Below are 19,395 nucleotides of genomic sequence, written 5' to 3'. Positions count from 1 at the left end.
TGAGATACTTATCTCATTATAACGAGATACTTATCTCATTATAACGAGATACTTATCTCAGAATAATGAGATACTTATCTCATTATAACGAGATACTTATCTCATTATAACGAGATACTTATCTCAGAATAACGAGATACTTATCTCATTATAACGAGATACTTATCTCAGAATAATGAGATACTTATCTCAGAATAATGAGATACTTATCTCATTATAACGAGATACTTATCTCATTATACCGAGATACTTATCTCAGAATAATGAGATACTTATCTCATTATAACGAGATACTTATCTCAGAATAATGAGATACTTATCTCATTATAACGAGATACTTATCTCATTATAACGAGATACTTATCTCAGAATAATGAGATACTTATCTCATTATAACGAGATACTTATCTCAGAATAATGAGATACTTATCTCATTATAACGAGATACTTATCTCAGAATAATGAGATACTTATCTCAGAATAACGAGATACTTATCTCAGAATAACGAGATACTTATCTCATTATAACGAGATACTTATCTCAGAATAATGAGATACTTATCTCAGAATAATGAGATACTTATCTCATTATAACGAGATACTTATCTCATTATACCGAGATACTTATCTCAGAATAATGAGATACTTATCTCATTATAACGAGATACTTATCTCAGAATAATGAGATACTTATCTCATTATAACGAGATACTTATCTCATTATAACGAGATACTTATCTCAGAATAATGAGATACTTATCTCATTATAACGAGATACTTATCTCAGAATAATGAGATACTTATCTCATTATAACGAGATACTTATCTCAGAATAATGAGATACTTATCTCAGAATAACGAGATACTTATCTCAGAATAACGAGATACTTATCTCATTATAACAAGATACTTATCTCAGAATAATGAGATACTTATCTCATTATAACGAGATACTTATCTCATTATAACGAGATACGTATCTCAGAATAACGAGATACTTATCTCATTATAACGAGATACTTATCTCATTATAACAAGATACTTATCTCAGAATAACGAGATACTTATCTCATTATAACGAGATACTTATCTCAGAATAATGAGATACTTATCTCAGAATAATGAGATACTTATCTCATTATTCTGAGATACTTATCTCATTATAACGAGATACTTATCACATTATAACGAGATACTTATCTCATTATAACGAGATACTGAAAATATTTTATTTTCCCAGTGTGGCAGCTCTACGCTGCCGTAGTCTTGGACTCAAGGATGAACTGATGAGATTTTGGTGGTAAAGGTCAAAGGTCAAGTTCACTGTGACCTCTCGAACGCCATTTTCAAGCTTGTTAACGCGATATCTCAGGAATGCCTTGACGGAATTTAATCAAACTTGTCTCAAACATCGACTTGGACTCAAGGATGAACTGATTAGATTTTGGTGGTAAAAGGTCAAAGGTCAAGGTCACTGTGACCTCTAAAACGCCATTTTCCAGCTTGTTAACGCGATATCTCATGAATGCCTTGACGGAATTTCATCAAATTAGCCTCAAATATATGGAATTAAATTAGAATCTTAATTCAAGAGGTTGTTCAAGAAATTTGAGAGCATTATTTATCAATTTGACGTTCATATTTTCGACCCTTGGACTCAAAAAGCCCCTGCGTGTGCTCAGATTTACTCTGCTTGTCCTCAAACTATACGCTTGCGCTCAAAACTTTACGCTCGCACTCAAAACTTTACGCTCGCACTCAAAACTTTTCTTTATGGACAGATTTCATGCACTCACATTCAGATATCCCCTCCTTGAACTTCGATTTTGTCTGCTTGTGCTCAAAGTCTGTCCTTCCATTCAAACGGAATGTGCTCTCTCTTGGAATTTCTCCTCTTGAATTTTCTCTTTGCACTTGGGTTTAGAGCGAAACATCTCTATCAAAAAGATTAACCAATAGAATGCCAGTATAATGTGTTGACCAATCAAATATCCCTGGGTGGTTTGTGGGTGCATTTGTTTTAGTTTTAGGCTGTCCCGTGTGGGCGGTTTTCTAAACTCCACTAGGTGGCGGTAATGCACATACATATGTTTGCCAACCGCCATCAAACTCCAAAAAAGAAGAAGAAGAAGGTTTTTTCTACCAACACGCAAACAGCTCACGTTAGCAGGTATCGTTACATTTGTTTATTAGTCACGTTATTAGTGTTTAGACATTTGGTAGATGTGGTTTTTAATCGCTATAGTATGACTAGCTCTATAGCCTGGTTGAAACAGGACACCCGGTTTAACGCTATCAGGTTATCAATGTGTTTTACTGTCAATGGTATTTACTGTCGATGGGTCAACCGGCTAACGCAAGAGGCCAGCGATTAATGTTAGTCGGTATTTTGAGTGTGTTTATTTTATGTTTCATCGTGGCATTCCTGTTCACTAACGCTACAATTGCTAGCTTTAACGTTAGCTATTGTTAGCTAACTAGTCGTAAACGTTAGCTTGCTACCTCCGATTGGAACTGTCTTTCGGCTAGCTATGCTAACCTAGAAAGAGGTCTTTCTAGGTTAGCATAGCTATTAGTTGGCATGCTTCATCAAGGTGAATGCGCTGGGCAATGTTACCATCCATGGCATAATGTGTTGATAAATTATACTGTCGATGGATGGTTCAATCAGCTAATGCAAGAGGCCAGACATTAATGTTCGTTTATTACAGTCGGGCCGCCGGTGGCATTTTGTTAGCTAGCGGTACACTCTCATGAGGCATTCCTGCTACAAGCTCACGTTCTTTTCATTAGTTCTGTTAAACTAACAAGAGCAATGCCGATTGCCGAATCACTTATATGGCAAACACATGCATTTAAATCCCTTATGTAACTTTCCTAACGACGTTAAATGAGCCACTAGCCAGCTCGGTTCAGGGCTTTATGTATCACGTTAACGTTAAGCCTACTAAGCCTGATCGTTACGCGATACACTTATCAAGGTTCAAGGATATTTATTGTCATTCCAAAACATGAAACATGAGAGGGAACGAAATATGAACTCAAGGTCCTGGTGGATAGATCAACTAGATTAACTAGGATATCATAAATCATAAAATACCATAAAAACAACTGAGTACTAAGAAAGAAAAACAATATAAAAACATAAATTAGAGACATCATAAAAACAACATAATACCTGGTGTAAGAGCAAGGAAGAACAGTTTAAAGTGCATGTTTCGCTCAACAAGGAGCCACTTAAAGTTCATTTTGTTTCGCTCACAGCTGGCGGCATTAAAGTGCGAGGAGTGTGGCAGCATTCATTACAGGAGCAGCAGAATTTTAAATATATACATATATAGATATAATACATACCATGTACTATATATATAAGAAAATAATATATATGTATATAATTAGATACGTAAAAAAAAGTAATAAGGTAAACGTTATGAGAAATAGCAGCAGTATATTGCACGAGCAGCATTTTGATATATACATACAGTATATAGATATAATACATGCTATGTACTATGTATAAAAGATATTAATATATATGTATATAATTAGATACGAGAAAACTAAAGAATATAACGTTAGAGTCTTGATGCTATTATGCATTGTTCATAATTCTCACAGCCACCGGGAAGAAGCTATTCTTGAGCCTGGTGGTTCTGGCTTTGATGCTGCGTAGCCTCCTACCAGAGGGGAGAGGGGCAAACAGTCCATTGGCAGGGTGGGTGCAGTCCTTCATGATTTTCGCAGCTTTACTCCTGCATCTGTCCTGGAAGATGTCACTGATGGTTGGCAGGCTGCAGCCAATGATCTTCTGTGCGGTTCTGACCACACGCTGCAGTGCATGTTTGTCTGCGGCAGAGCAGCTGCCATACCACACAGTGATGCAGGAGGTGAGGACGCTCTCCACCACACACCTGTAGAAGGAGGTGAGGACTGAGGTGCCGAGGCCAGCACGCTTCAGCCTCCTCAGGAAGTAGAGGCGTTGGTTGGCCTTCTTCACTGTACTGGTTGTGTTCAGGCTCCATGTGAGGGTGTCGGAGATGTGCACTCCCAGATATTTAAAACATGGGACAACTTCGACAGCTGCTCCCCCGATGATGAGGGGAGGGGGGGTGGAGCTGGATTTCCTGAAGTCTATTATCATCTCCTTTGTCTTCTTCACATTGATGGAGAGGTTGTTTTTGTCGCACCATGCCTCCAGTTTCTCCACCTCCTGCCTATACGCAGACTCATCGTTGTTTGTGATGAGCCCTACCACTGCCGTGTCGTCAGCGAACTTCACGATGTGATTGCTCAGGTTCCAGGCTGAGCAGTCGTATGTTAGCAGTATGTACAGTAGCGAACTAAGTACACATCCCTGGGGGGAGCCGATGTTGAGGATGATGCGGGAGGACAGGATGTCATGGATCCTGACAGATTGGGGCCTGTTTGTCAGGAAGTCCAATATCCAGTTGCACAGAGATGGGCTTAGTCCGAGTTGTGACAGCTTGTCAATCAGGGTTTGTGGGATGATAGTGTTGAACGCAGAGCTAAAGTCCAGGAACAGCAGTCTGACGTAGGAGTTCTTGCTCTCCAGGTGAGTGAGGGCCAGGTGAGCCACGTAGGAGATGGCGTCTGTGGTGGAGCGGTTCTCCTTGTATGCATACTGGTGGGGGTCTATGGTAGTGCTGATGGTCTCCTTTATGTGTGACATGACCAGCCGTTCAAAGCACTTTGTGATGATTGGGGTGAGTGCTATTGGGCGGTAGTCGTTCATACATGTCACTGTGCGGGATTTCGGGACAGGGATGATGGTGGCAGTTTTAAGGCATGTTGGGACAGTTGCTGTTGAGAGGGAGATGTTAAAAATGTCCGTCATCACCTCTGAGAGCTGGTGTGCGCATTCCTTAAGGACCCGGCCAGGGATGTTGTCTGGTCCTGCAGCCTTGCGGGGGTTGATTCTCTGCATACACTTCCTCACACTCTCAGCAGAGACACTGAGGGGCAGCTCATCTGGTGGGGAGGTGAGCCTGGAGCCAGGAGGGATGTTTGGGTCCTCAAAGCGAGCGTAGAATGTGTTGAGGGCATCAGGGAGAGACGGGTCCCTGGGGCATTCTACATCTCTTTTGGTGTAGTCTGTTATGGACTTGATGCCCTTCCACATGCTCCGGGGGTCATTGGTGGAAAAGTGACCCTGGATTTTTAGAGCGTAGGTTGCTTTTGCCCTTTTTATGCCTGCATTGAGACATATTCTCGCTGCCCTGAGTGCGGTTGTGTCCCCAGACCTGAACGCTGTGTCACGGGCTTTTAGCAGAGCGCGGACTTCTGCGTTCAGCCAGGGTTTCTGGTTAGGGTGGATGGTGATGGATCTAGTGCTGGTGACATCATCCACACACTTGCTGATGTAGCCGATGACAGATGATGTATATTCCTCTAGGTCCACAACTTCATTGCTGGTTGCTGCTTCCCTGAAGATCTGCCACTCGGTGCGATCGAAGCAGTCTTGGAGCATGAAGGCAGCGTCTGGGGGCCATATAGTGATGGTCTTGGTTGTGGGTTTGCTACGTTTTAGCAGGGGGCTGTAGGCGGGGACCATCATGATGGAGATGTGGTCGGAAAGGCCTATGTGGGGGCGGGGGTTCGCTTTGTATGCACCCCGTCTATTACTGTACACACGATCAAGTGTGTTCTCTCCACGTGATAATGCTATGACATTATCAGAGCCATTCATAAATCCATCTGGTTATTTGGCATCACTACTGTAACGGACTGTTCAGTGTTGTGATCTATTTGCGTTTGTATGTATCAACCATCAGAACCTCCCAGGGAATGCAGAACCACTATATTTAGTTAGTATGAGTTATAACAACCGTCAAGATCTTAGCCATTGTAGCCCACAGTCCACTATTCTGAGTGAGATCAGAAGTAACTCAAGGGTCTAATGTCCAATATATGGATGTCGCGTTATAGCCGTGCACCCCAGCCCCCATCACAACTTTCAATTTGAAGTCTATCTTGTACACAGTACAGCATACTGGTGACCCATTCAAAGCTGCTCCCACACTGATCCTTTATATCACGCTTTTCCCCTTTATCTTTTCCCCCCCAAGGATCTTTGGTTGAAAAGGCTAAATTTACTATTAGTATTAAATAGCGATACACCTGCTTAATTTTCCATTCTTCTCCATAGGTCTTCTTCCTCCATTCCTTCAATAGCACTCTATAGATGTCAGTCCTCCATCTTAGTCAGCATTTCTGCAATGCAAACAAACCTAATATCAATGTTCAATTACAATCTGATTGACTTCTATAATCTACACAGGGTTTTATTTTGCCTATTTTATTTTTCCATAATTTTGTAGGCAGTCCTTATGGTCCCAATTGGACGGTCCTAATTGTTATTATTATGGGTATTTGATAAAATGAGCTTTCATTTGAGGTCTAACCCCACAAAAGCTTAACTTCCGGGTGGTCAGATCAGACCCCCTTTTTCCTTAAAGGACGGCTTTCCCGTGGGGAATATGAATATATATTAAATCTCACGCCCCTAAGGTTTTCGAATCCGTTGAAATTTTTGAAATTGGTTATTCACTGCCATGCCTATCAAGCATCTATCACATTATTTCCATGTCGCTCTGACGCAAAACGCGTCAGAGCGACAATCCCCGCCTTGCGGAAGTCGTGCACCTATGAACTACAACTGTTGTTGGCCATGGTCCCGCCTCTAGAGGTCCTCCACGCCCCTTCAGAGGCCTTGACCAAAAACAAAAAGGCAGCCATCTTTTTCAACCGCCTAGCCTGCTGTAGCTAATATTAGCTTTCCATAGTTCCTTGCAAAGAGACCAATCTCGGGAACGGAAGCACGTACCGACACGGGACTGGCGGCATTGGAAAGCTCGTCAAATTTTACATCTAGTAGTAGGTGGGTTGAAGTAACGAAATCAACGCTGAGCAATGTACCCGTTTTTACACATTTTTACAGAAAATAGTTACAACATCAGATGCGCGTAACTCCTAAGAAAATGCCTTAAAATGCATGAAATTTCTTTTATGAAGACATCTCCCGACATATATACTTCGGTTTAAATTTGGTGCAATTTGGAGGCAATTTTATTTTCGATTTATTTCTTCTTCTCATAGTGTATTATTGTCAAAGAACTTTTATGGAAAGAAATGACAGCTCCATATTGCCCCATTGCAACATCAGCGCCCAGCAGCCTCCGCCATTTTTTATTTTTGGAAGCGTGACAGCGCCAAAAGAACCTCGCACAGGCTCGCAGTGGTCAGCTGCGGTAGCGCGGGCCCCTATAATCAGCCTCTCTAAACAGTAACTCAACGGGAGAACACTCTAAATTTCGTGGATTCACATCTTTTCTGGGCGTACTGCAAATCTTGATTGAAGTGGTGTAGTGCAGGGATGTAAAACAACAACCATATTGTGGAAACTAAGCAAAATTTTTCGTTTTCTTTCTTTAGTTTTTTCAAGATAAATAGCTAATGCGGCTGTCGTCCACTCCGTCAGAAGTGCGTTGCCGTGGTTTTAACCTCGGGTCCTTTGCATTTACTATTTATCTTGAAAAAACTAAAAGAAAAAAATGAAAAATTTTGCTTAGTTTCCACAATATGGTTGTTGTTTTACATCCCTGCACTACACCACTTCAATCAAGATTTACAGTACGCCCAGAAAAGATGTGAATCCACGAAATTTAGAGTGTTCTCCCGTTGAGTTACTGTTTAGAGAGGCTGATTATAGGGGCCCGCGCTACCGCAGCTGACCACTGCGAGGCGCATTCTGTTTCTAAAAATGGCCGGAGTGTCGTCTCTTTCCTTTCATGCTCTTTGTTATTGTCGAAGCCTTCTTCTTCTTCTTCTTTGAGTTTTATGGCGGTTGGCAAACATATATGTGCATTACCGCCACCTACTGGAGTTTGATATCAGCCAAATGCCTGAGGGGTGGGCATGAAAATGAAGGCCACGCGAGCCCAGTGCATTGTGGGAAATGTAGTATTTCGAGTCCCCGCACCCGCACCTCCCCCCACCACCCCCCCCCCCCCCCCCCCCACACACACAGAGTGGATTTCGGTTGATATCTCTGTGAGTAAACCTCCAATTTCAAAAATTTCAACGGATTCGAAAACCTTAGGGGCGTGAGATTTAATATATATTCATATCCCCCACGGAAAAGCCGGCCTTTAAGTTCCACATCATTTGTCTCCATATTACTAATTAACTTCATTGGTTTGATATTTTAATTTGAAAGTACTGTCTTTCTTACCAAGCCATACCATGCACAGAATTAAGAATGGCCCCCCATAGTTCATTTTTTTTAATTAAATCCCATTGTGAAAATGCCAGGGACTCCGACATCATATGGGTTATAAAATTACATAAAATCACCCTGTACACTGACACGACATTTTAGATAACACATTTTAAATATAAAAGGAATTTCCGCACACTTGAATCTGTACAGATTTCACATTTATTATGGTAAGCTTTCAGTCGACAAGACCTTCATCAGAGCAGATAACACATTTTACCAAGAACATCACATTGTATCATCATTCAAATAAAACAATAACACTCAAACTTCATTTAAAATAGAGGAATATTATGCAACAAGAAACATTCTACAAATGTGTCACTTTGTAATCGAATTATTAAATCAACTTGCCTGATTCATTGGCGACTCTAGCATGGAGCACTGGACGATTTCCCTCATTACTCTGCATTATTTGTAATTCAATTTGTACTATATGCATTTTCATACTTACCAAACTAATTTCCTTTTTTTATTTTTTTATTGCTATATTCATTAATTTTATCCCTCCATTATCAAATATTAATTGTCCAGGTTCCATCAATGAGTCATTTCCTATCTGTTGCCTTGAACCCTCCTCTATGGCTCTTTGTATCCTCCGTCTCCACTTCCTTCTCTGTAATGACACAAACATAAATTTGAGCATCTCATCTGCTTACAATGCACACCACATTGAAATCATCACTTAAATTGCTATAATAACAAATTATTTACATGGTACATACATAACCATATACAAGGATTTTCAGGTTCTCATTTCAGCTCATTCGTCATTAACAGCATAATTTGTATAAAGAATGATTCATCTCACCTTTTAAATTGATTCCTCTTCAATATTACCTGCTCTGGATTCGGTCCTCTCCACGGCTATTTGTCCAATAACTTTGGTTGTAACAATCAACTTTTCATAGTTAGTTATGAATTAGTTAGTTTGGTTAGTTATTAGTTTGTCATCAAACCACATGCCCCCAAACACACTTGGATTTAAAGTTTGCCTCACCCAACAAACATTTTCATAATTATTGTACATATTTACATGAGCTCATTTCGGTCAAGTCAATTCAACAAGTCCTGTCAGCAGTCTTGAGTCCTGTTCATTCACTTTCCTGTATCGCCAGTCGCTCCAAGTCTCTCCAATCTGCAACAATATTTTCTTGCAACAAATCACAATGAAATAAATCATATCTTCTATAAATCATATCTTTTATAATCCCCCCTTCTGAAACTCCTACAGATCCATATCTAGAGTTTCACTCTCTTCATTCTGCAAATAGAAATTCTATACACAGATATTATTTAATAAGACGCTTTTCATATCTTTGTAAGTGGGATTCACATTATTATTATTTTGTTTATAATTTCGCTGTTAACATATCTATATTTCATACTTAGGCTGTAGCTTTAATTTCATGTTCAAATGTAATATGATAATTACTTTTCCACTTACCATGTTAAGCACTGTATTTAGATATTTAGAATGAGCAGTCAAATATGGGACTATATGGAGAGCAACAACCTTCTCTCTCCAAATCAACATGCTTATCGTAAAGACCACTCTACTGCAACTGCTTTAATAGAGATGAGCGATAACTGGCTTGATCATGTAGACAAAGGTAAAACTGTTGGTGTTGTATTTTTAGATTTCAGTGCAGCATTTGATCTAGTAGACCATGAGATATTATTAATGAAACTCTCCCAATATAATTTTGATCAGAAAGCCACCAAGTGGATGAGATCCTATCTGACCGAGAGAACACAGACAGTCTATACTAATGGTGCATTTTCAACACCTCGTCAGCTTCAATGTGGAGTGCCACAGGGAAGCTGTTTGGGTCCATTGCTGTATATACTATATAAATGACATATCTCATGTACTGTCTAATTCAGGAGCCTCCATATTTGCAGACGACATAACAGTGTATGTCCCAGGAAAGTCAAACAGTGAAATAGAAGAAGCTTTGAACTTGGATTTGGAGAGAGTCATAGAGTGGGTCAGGATGAATAAGCTGGTACTTAACACGAGGAAAACCAAAGTAATGGTAGTTGGGTCTAGAAGAAAAAAGATACAGGAGTCCCCTCTACAACTCACTGCAGACGGAGTAAATATAGAGCAGGTGAAGGAGAACAAACTACTTGGAATACAGCTGGATGAATGTTTGTCATGGACATCTCATATTTCCCATTTATGCAAGAAGATTACTGGAACTGCATGTATGATACGTAGAGTGTCAAAATATCTCCCAGTGTATATATTAAAACAAGTAGCACATGCACTTATAGGAAGCCAAATGTCGTAGGAACAGTTTCTTCCCGCAGGCCACGAGACTCCTTAACATACACAAATAGTGCAGTAGCCGTACTGTAACGCACCGTAGCTGCTACCATTACGTATGTCTAATGTTTAATTGTATGTTTAATAAGGAATATGCTATTTGCACCTGTATGTCAAATACGCCGAATTTAAAACGCCAAGTTTAATTGTATGTTTAATAAGGAATATGCTATTTGCACCTGTATGTCAAATACGCCGAATTTAAAATGTTTAAGCACGGCTAAAGTATGCACAGGACATGTGCACCTATGTGCAGTGAATATGCCACTGCCTCTGACTTGTCTTATCACTATACTGCCTTATTGCTTGTTGTGTCTCTTGTTGTTTTTTGCACTCATATGCCCTGTTACATTTGTACTATGTTGTAAACGGAGTCCACAGCACAATAATTTCACACGTGATACTTGTACCATGGAGTGACAATAAAAAAATCTTGAATCTTGAATCTCTTGTATTGTGCAGAGGTTTGGGGAAGCGCTAGAAAAGGAGAGATTAAGAGGCTTCAGATAGCACAAAATAAAGCAGCTAGAATTATATTAAAATGTTCATATGATACTCCAATTGTTGAGCATCATAATGCCCTCTGCTGGTCATCAGTTAGAGATACAATTGATAGGTCTTCTCTCAATTTATTTTATAATATGCAAATAAAGAGAAGGCCAAAATTGATTATTGACAGGTTTCACTTGGTGAGGAACAGACATTCAATTAATACTAGAACTGCATTGTCATCTGACTATGTCACTCCAAACTTTAAGCACTTAAGCGGTCAACGTAAATTCTCCTATCGTGCAATAACTTTGTGGAATAGGCTACCGGCATCTATTAGAATTGTATCTAGAAGAGATTTTAGGAAGTATGTTAAGACCTTTTTAGATGGGCATTGGGACTAATTACTGTAGGATGGTATAGGGTAGGTTTATATCAGGAAATTAGATAAGGTGTTTGTATATCTTTTTGTATTTTTGTATTTTTATTATATTGTACAACTGTGTACAAGGAAATATATTGATATGTTGTATAATGTTGTGGGTTATGTTGTTATGTTTTATGGTATTTGATATGATGTGTTGTATGTTTAATGTGTCAGGACTCTTGGAAGAGTAGCCTTTGGCTAAAAGAGATCCTAATAAAAACTCAAACTCAAACTCCCTCAAATCGCCCCGGGCGCCCAACACACTTTTTGCCCCCATTTAGTTAATGTATGGCTAATCAACTTATTTTTCTGTTCTGTTTCTCATCTAATGAGGTTATATTTCTCATCTATATAGCTACCCAAACTATTTCTGCCCCGCTAATGAGGTGAACCCCTCCAATGAGGTTCAATGCTTATACAATTTTCTTTTAACCACCTCTGGTTTTCTCATAAAATATTCCCTGACACTATGTCTTCATCTCAAAGTGAGGTCTCTAGACCATATTTCAAGCAGAAGGCCATTCGTGCATAATCTAATCCGACCTCCCCCTGACGTCAGTCAAGTTCTAATATGACGTGGTCAGTCAAGTCTTAGCATGACGTCAGATATGACGTCAGTTAATTCTCATAAGGGTTCTACGTCACCTCTCTCTCTCTGGCCGATCATAGCAGCAGCTAGCTTCACGGCAGTCCATCTTCCCTGAAGCCGTCCTCCGAAGCGTTGTTTTGCACCATATCTGGAGACCGAATCAGCACCCTCAAGCCTTCTCTACCCGTGGATATTCCCCGCAGATATTCCCCGCAGATCTCTCAACGCTCCCCACTCCATTCCTGGCATGTCGAGTTCCGAGCCAGAGCAGCCCATGGACAGCGACGACAGCTTAGTCAACGATACCCTGTTCCGGATCGGCCATGGCGCGTACTTGCCTTCCGAGACGTCTGACGAAGACGTTGGCGAAGCGGCCGGACCACAGGCCGCCAACGCAGCCACGATTAAAAGGCCCGGCGCGCGTTCCCGTGGCACGGGGCGCGCCACTGCGACAGCCCGCGGGAGGAGAGCAGAAGACGAAGCGCCGCGCGCACCTGGTCGCCCAAGAACGCGTGCGAGCGTGCCGGAGGGGGAGGCCGCTCGGCGTGGACGTGCGAGAGGCCGCGGACGAAGATCAGTAGAGGCAGCTGCCCCGAGAGCGGGGAGTCGCCGGGGAAATGCAGGCCGCGGGGCCGCCGCGAGACGCCATGTCCATCCTGGTCGCACTGACCTCCAGGCCGCCGCCCCAGAAGCGGAAAGGGCCCCATTCGTAGCTCCGCCGAGCCGACAGGGGTCGTCAAGAGCCATTCTGCTGTCCCTGCTAGATGCGAGCAGATCAGTAGAGGCTCGTCTGAGGCCCCTGGAAACTCCCCCCCCCCTTTCCCCCCACGTTCGCCGCAGCCCAGCTGGCGCAGCAGCCGATCCTCCCCCCGCTCACGCAGCAAGCCGACGTGCTCCCCACCACCGCCCAACCCGCCCAGATGAACACCCTGGCGTCCGCCACGCCCGCCATCCCATTCGGTATGCCTTTTGTTTCTCCCTGTGCCAATGTTTCTCCCAGGCTGAGGTCCCAGATTTTGAAGGGCAGAGACATTAATTTAGTTAGCATACTCCTGCCATCCCCCGAGTGTAAAAGGAAGGTTACGGGTGACCCAGATGGCCCTGTCTATTTAAAGTCGCCTGCCCAAAGACCTTTCCTTATGTGACTTCCTGAACACATTTGGCGTCTACCGCGACGTGATTTGCGACGTGTACCCAGAGCGCCGCCATGAGCTAGACAAATATCTAGCGCTAATAGGGGACCTCTACTCCAACCACGGTAAACTATTCTACCAATATCATAAAGCATTCTCCGCTAAAGCCGCCCTGATGATCACTCAGGCTAATACGCGGCTTAACTGGTCCATCATGGACATGCAGATCTTCACGTCGCTGGTTAGCGGGCGGCCGGTGAACACCTGCTACTCGTGAGGCGAACCGGGGCACTCTGCACAATTCTGCCCAAAGGCGGCCTTTCAGTCCGGCGCCGCCCCCACCCCCGCCCCCTCCTGGGCGCCCGACACCAGCGGGTCCTCCCAGGTGCATACCCATACCCCCAACTCCCTTTGCAGATATTTCAATGAAAACGTGTGCACATATTCCAAATGTAATTTCCTGCACGCATGTAGCACCTGCGGGGACGCCCACCCCCGCTCCGGCTGCCCGCAAAGGAACCGCCCCCCACCAAAAAAGGAATATTGATTTACATTGCTTTGAAAACACCACATGTACCGTAGGTGTCCCTTGTGTTTTGATTAAATAAAGCGAGTTGATTGGTCCGTGATCCGATCATTCCATCATTAAACGCCCACTAATAATAATAGTAATAATACAATTAAGAGGAAGGGGGAAAAAAACAGAAAAACAAAAAAAAACAAAAAAAAACATACATGTTAAAAGCCGACAACCTCTGGGGGGAAGATCCGGATCCGGATTCGGATTCCGGACCCCTCATCATACAATTCGGTTCACCATACAAACCCCTAAGTCACCCAAGTCCAACGCCAAGTCAAGTCACCCAGGCCAAGTTGGGAACCCCTAAGTCACTAAGTCACCAACCCCCAAGTCAGGGGGAAGATCCGGATCCGGACTCAGATTCCGGACTCCTCGTCGTACATTTGGTTCGCCATACAAACCCCTAAGTCATCCAAGTCCAGCGCCAAGTCAAGTCACTAAGTCACCCAGGCCAAGTCGGGAACCCCTAAGTCACTAAGTCACCAACCCCTAAGTCATCCAAGTCCAGCGCCAAGTTGGGATATCACCAAGTCCTCCCGGATCATTTTTGGGGGAAGAGAGAGAGAGTCGAGAGAGAGAGTCAGGGTCAGTCAGAAGGCCAAGTCGTGCGGCGCGCAAGGCCCGACCGAGTTGGGAAGCGCCAGCCGCAAGTAGGGGGATCAAGATCGAAGGCCCGACCGAATTGGGAAGCCGCAAGTAGCTGTAAGTCGTTAAAAAGGTCGAAGGCCAGAAAAGTACAATCAACTACTAATGTACCAAGATCGAAGGCCCGACCGAGTTGGAAGCGCCAGCCGCAAATAGCTGTAAGTCGCTAAAAGGTCGAAGGCCAGAAAAGTACAATCAACTACCGGTGCCCGCAGATCTCAATTAACCTCCGGTAATCAGATCTTCCTTTTGGGGGATCTCCTAGCCTATGCAGATGCCCTCCTCTTGCCTCAAGAGCAGCGCCACTGGCTAATGGATGCGCCAAAGTATTTGCCATGCATGCCGATTGCTAAATAAAGTTAGTTAAATCCTACCAACTGGCCTCTCATGATTGAAGTGAGGTCTCTAGACCATATTTCAAGCAGAAGGCCATTCGTGCATAATCTAATCCGACCTCCCCCTGACGTCAGTCAAGTTCTAATATGACGTGGTCAGTCAAGTCTTAGCATGACGTCTGTAATGACGTCAGATATGACGTCAGTTAATTCTCATATATATAGCAAGGTTACCTCTCTCTCTCTGGCCGATCATAGCAGCAGCTAGCTTCACGGCAGTCCATCTCCCCTGAAGCCGTCCTCCGAAGCGTTGTTTTGCCCCACCCACCTCCCCAGTCCGCCACCAACGAGTCGTGACTCCTGATCCCCCACGGGGGGGGGATCTCCTAGCCTATGCAGATGCCCTCCTCTTGCCTCAAGAGCAGCGCCACTGGCTAATGGAGTCATGCGCCCGAATTGGGAAGCCGCAAGTAGCTGTAAGTGGTTAAAAAGGTCGAAGGCCAGAAAAGTACAATCAACTACTAATGTACCAAGATCGAAGGCCCGACCGAGTTGGAAGCGCCAGCCGCAAATAGCTGTAAGTCGCTAAAAGGTCGAAGGCCAGAAAAGTACAATCAACTACCGGTGCCCGCAGATCTCAATTAACCTCCGGTAATCAGATCTTCCTTTTGGGGGATCTCCTAGCCTATGCAGATGCCCTCCTCTTGCCTCAAGAGCAGCGCCACTGGCTAATGGAGTCATGCGCCAAAGTATTTGCCATGCATGCCGATTGCTAAATAAAGTTTGTTAAATCCTACCAACTGGCCTCTCATGATTGAACTATGTTTCTAAACATCAATTTTCCACTTCTAGCACTTTTCTTCATGCATTCGCTCAGGAGATCAATGTGCACAATTATTAGGCTCTCAGACTCTTATATACCCAAGACTGACCATTTCTCAAAAATGATTCAGAACTTTTGATCGAATTATGTACGTTCAGTAGTCTGTCTGCCTCCATCTGATTAAATTTTGGGTAGAATATTAATATCTTATCAGGATGTGCATTTTTCAAAATCTCTCCGTCTTCGCTGGGTCCTTTTTCACCCTCATTCGCCTCTTCCTCCGCAACTCTTCAAGTTACTAGGTCAGCGTCTGATTCATTTATTTATATCGTGCGCTTTTCCCAATCCTGGTAGTTGGGGCAATCAACCAACTATTTATTTAATTTTCCAGGCTTCAATACAGGCTATCAATGTATTGACCTTCTAACTCCCAAAGTTTTCATCAAAATAATCCTAACTCTAAATTCTCATCTTGCATTCTAAACGTCTTAACTTTTCTTATCTACATCCCAAATGCTTCCTAACTTTACATCCCAAATACTTCTTAACTTTTATAGGCCTATACAATACATTTGCATGATTCTGAATACATCAATAATCAAGGTGGCATGAACACTGTTTTCTCTACTTGCTAAACATAGCTTTTAACTCTAATAACACTATATCATGTCTTAGACTGTTTTCAATAATGAAGACTACTTCACTAGTCAATGATTGTTTATCCATCCCACTCACTAATCCATGGTTCCTTTCCATTCATCTCTCTCTCCCCTGCAGCAACGCCCTCAGGTTACATCAGCCATTCATAAATATGCACGCCCTCTTTATCCCTGTCCAATCAATGTCTCCCACGCTTTCCCTCTCTTCGGCTGTTGCCAATCACCTAAATGAAGTTCTATTTAAGACTCTTGCAAGTTGTAACTCACCCTGTTTGTTCACCCATATAGCTGCTGTTCCTGCGTAGCTGCTGCTTCGCCCCTCCTCCTCCCCTGAACACCACCAATGTCATGACTCCAGTAGAACTCCCTATGGGGGTTCTCTATCCTATAAATCACTGACGTCCTCCTCTTGTCTCAGAGGAGCGTCATCATTCCATGGAGTCATTCGCCAAATCTAAGTGTTGTTTTATCATTAAAGTTTATCGTACTTTCCTTCTAGTCTCTCATGATTGAAATAGCGTTTAATCCACGCTCTCTTTCTTTATCTTGTTCATACACAACGCTGATGATTATTGGGCTATATTTAAACAACCCCAACATAAATGACCGGTATTACTACAATTAACCACAGATAAACACCTTTATATACATTGTACTTTGGAAAAGCATGTTTCTCATCTCCAAAGCCAGTAGGTATGGTCCAGCCATACTCAGCTACAGTATATGCATGGTGTGAAATAACCCCAAATCAACATTAACTACAGTAGACACCAAGAAAATCAAATTACATTTAATTAAACTTTAGACATTAACTTTACAGAACTTCCCAGGTGTGGCACCTTTTTCTTCCTCCCCCCAGGAGAAACTATTCAGAGGCCTTTGTTCTTGCTGCCTTTTGTTCCACAGCCCCTGCTTAACATACAACCCCCTTTCGGTCTCTCTAACTTTTCAAGCCAATTTTCTATAGCACACAGCAACATTTAACAAAATACAAACAATTAAGCTGACTTAACCAAACACATTAAGCTGAGAGATTTTCTTTTTGACCATAAGTTAGACTTTAAATTAACTTGTTTTCCCAAATGTTTCTGATTTAAGAATCCAGGCATTTTCACACAGAGGAGAGGCCAACCCCCACCTTTCCTCCCCCCTCCTGTGAAAACCGGCCCTTTGTTCTTGCATCCATGCTAACAGTCCTTTACAAAATCTCTCATCTTAAGGAATATTTTATATATTTACAAACTAGTTTTCATAGACTTTGCTTCTGTAACCACAATCAAAACAATACTCGCCTCCTGTTGAATTCTGCTGCTTTGCCCGAGGTCTCCATCCTGCATTGTGCACATTCCACAAGTAAAAAGAGATCCAGCCAGCCACGAAAATCAATCTAATTATCCCTCCTCGAACCTCCTGTGGTGAGGTATTATAACTCTAACTTTAGATAACCAATACAAACCAGAAGGTGAAAGTATTAGAAAATATTTATTTACATGAACAAACCCAGAGGAAAATTTTGTTTCTCAATGCAAGATCTTCTACTGCTCAGGAGACAGCAAGGAGAGAACACTTTGATTCTCATTTGTGAATCATTTCACTTTCACTTAAGGCTCATTTGTTTCTCCTAAAATTGCCTAGGAGCAATAAGATGGCCAAAGAGGAGACATTGAAATGGCAGGATAGTCCAAGTTGAGATTTTAGTGAGAGATAAATGAGACGTAGGAGAGATCTCTCTATTGGTTAGGTTCAATCTCTCGGATGACTCAGTAGCCGTTTTCCCACATGCGCTTTGTACCGCTAAATGACCGGAACGTGGTCAAATGCCTTCACGTGTGAAAGTTGTTGTTCCGGTATAAGCGCGACCCCGTCATCGCAGACATTTCACCAGTTTCGAGCCAGTCAGAAGAGCAGTATGCGCGATAACGGACACAAGTATGAAACGGGTCCAGTCATTTCCCGCTATCAGTGGGCGTTGTCTCAGGTGGTGTCTCGAACGTAGACCGGGACATGCGAAAATGACGCTTCCATTTCACGTCGTCAAAATTGTTCAGAGCATCTTCCCAAAATAAATTCCCTCCTGGTCTCTCTCGCTTCCAGACGGCTCTAGTCTCACGCAGCAGCGCAGAGGTACTTAAAGGATGGGTTTTCCGTGGGGAATATGAATATATATTAAATCTCACGCCCCTAAGGTTTTCGAATCCGTTGAAATTCTTGAAATTGGAGCTTCACTCCCAGAGATATCAAGCATCTCTCACATATTTTTTGGGCCAGCCGACGCGTTTCGCGTCATCTGGCCTAAGTCCGCCTTGCGGAAGTCGTGCACCTATGAACTACAACTGTTGTTGGCCATGGTCCCGCCTCTAGAGGTCCTCCACGCCCCTTCAGAGGCCTTGACAAAAACCAAAAGGCAGCCATCTTTTCAACCGCCTAGCCTGCTGTAGCTAATATTAGCTTCCCATAGTTCCTTGCAAAGAGACCATTATCTCGGGAACGGAAGCACTAATCGACACGGGACTGGCGGCATTGGAAAGCTCGTCAAATTTTACATCTAGTAGTAGGTGGGTTGAAGTAACGAAATCAACGCTGAGCAATGTACCCGTTTTTACACATTTTTACAGAAAATAGTTACAACATCAGATGCGCGTAACTCCTACGAAAATGCCTTAAATTGCATGAATTTTTTTTTATGAAGACATCTCCCGACATATATACTACCGTTTACATTTGGTGCAATTTGGAGGCAATTTTATTTTCGATTTATTTCTTGTTCTTTGTATATTTTATTGTCGAAGCCTTCTTCTTCTTCTTCTTTGAGTTTTATGGCGGTTGGCAAACATATATGTGCATTACCGCCACCTACTGGAGTTTGATATCAGCCAAATGCCTGAGGGGTGGGCATAAAAACGAAGGCCACGCGAGCCCAGTGCATTGTGGGAAATGTAGTATTTCGAGTCCCCGCACCCGCACCTCCCCCCCACCCCCCCCCCCCCCCCCCACACACAGAGTGGATTTCGGTTGATATCTCTGTGAGTAAACCTCCAATTTCAAAAATTTCAACGGATTCGAAAACCTTAGGGGCGTGAGATTTAA

This window comes from Poromitra crassiceps (genome assembly GCF_964638095.1).
Source record: "Poromitra crassiceps genome assembly, chromosome: 7".
Classification (NCBI taxonomy): domain Eukaryota; kingdom Metazoa; phylum Chordata; class Actinopteri; order Beryciformes; family Melamphaidae; genus Poromitra; species Poromitra crassiceps.
The sequence above is the reverse complement of the archived record's forward strand: the minus strand, read 5'-3'. Positions refer to the sequence as shown.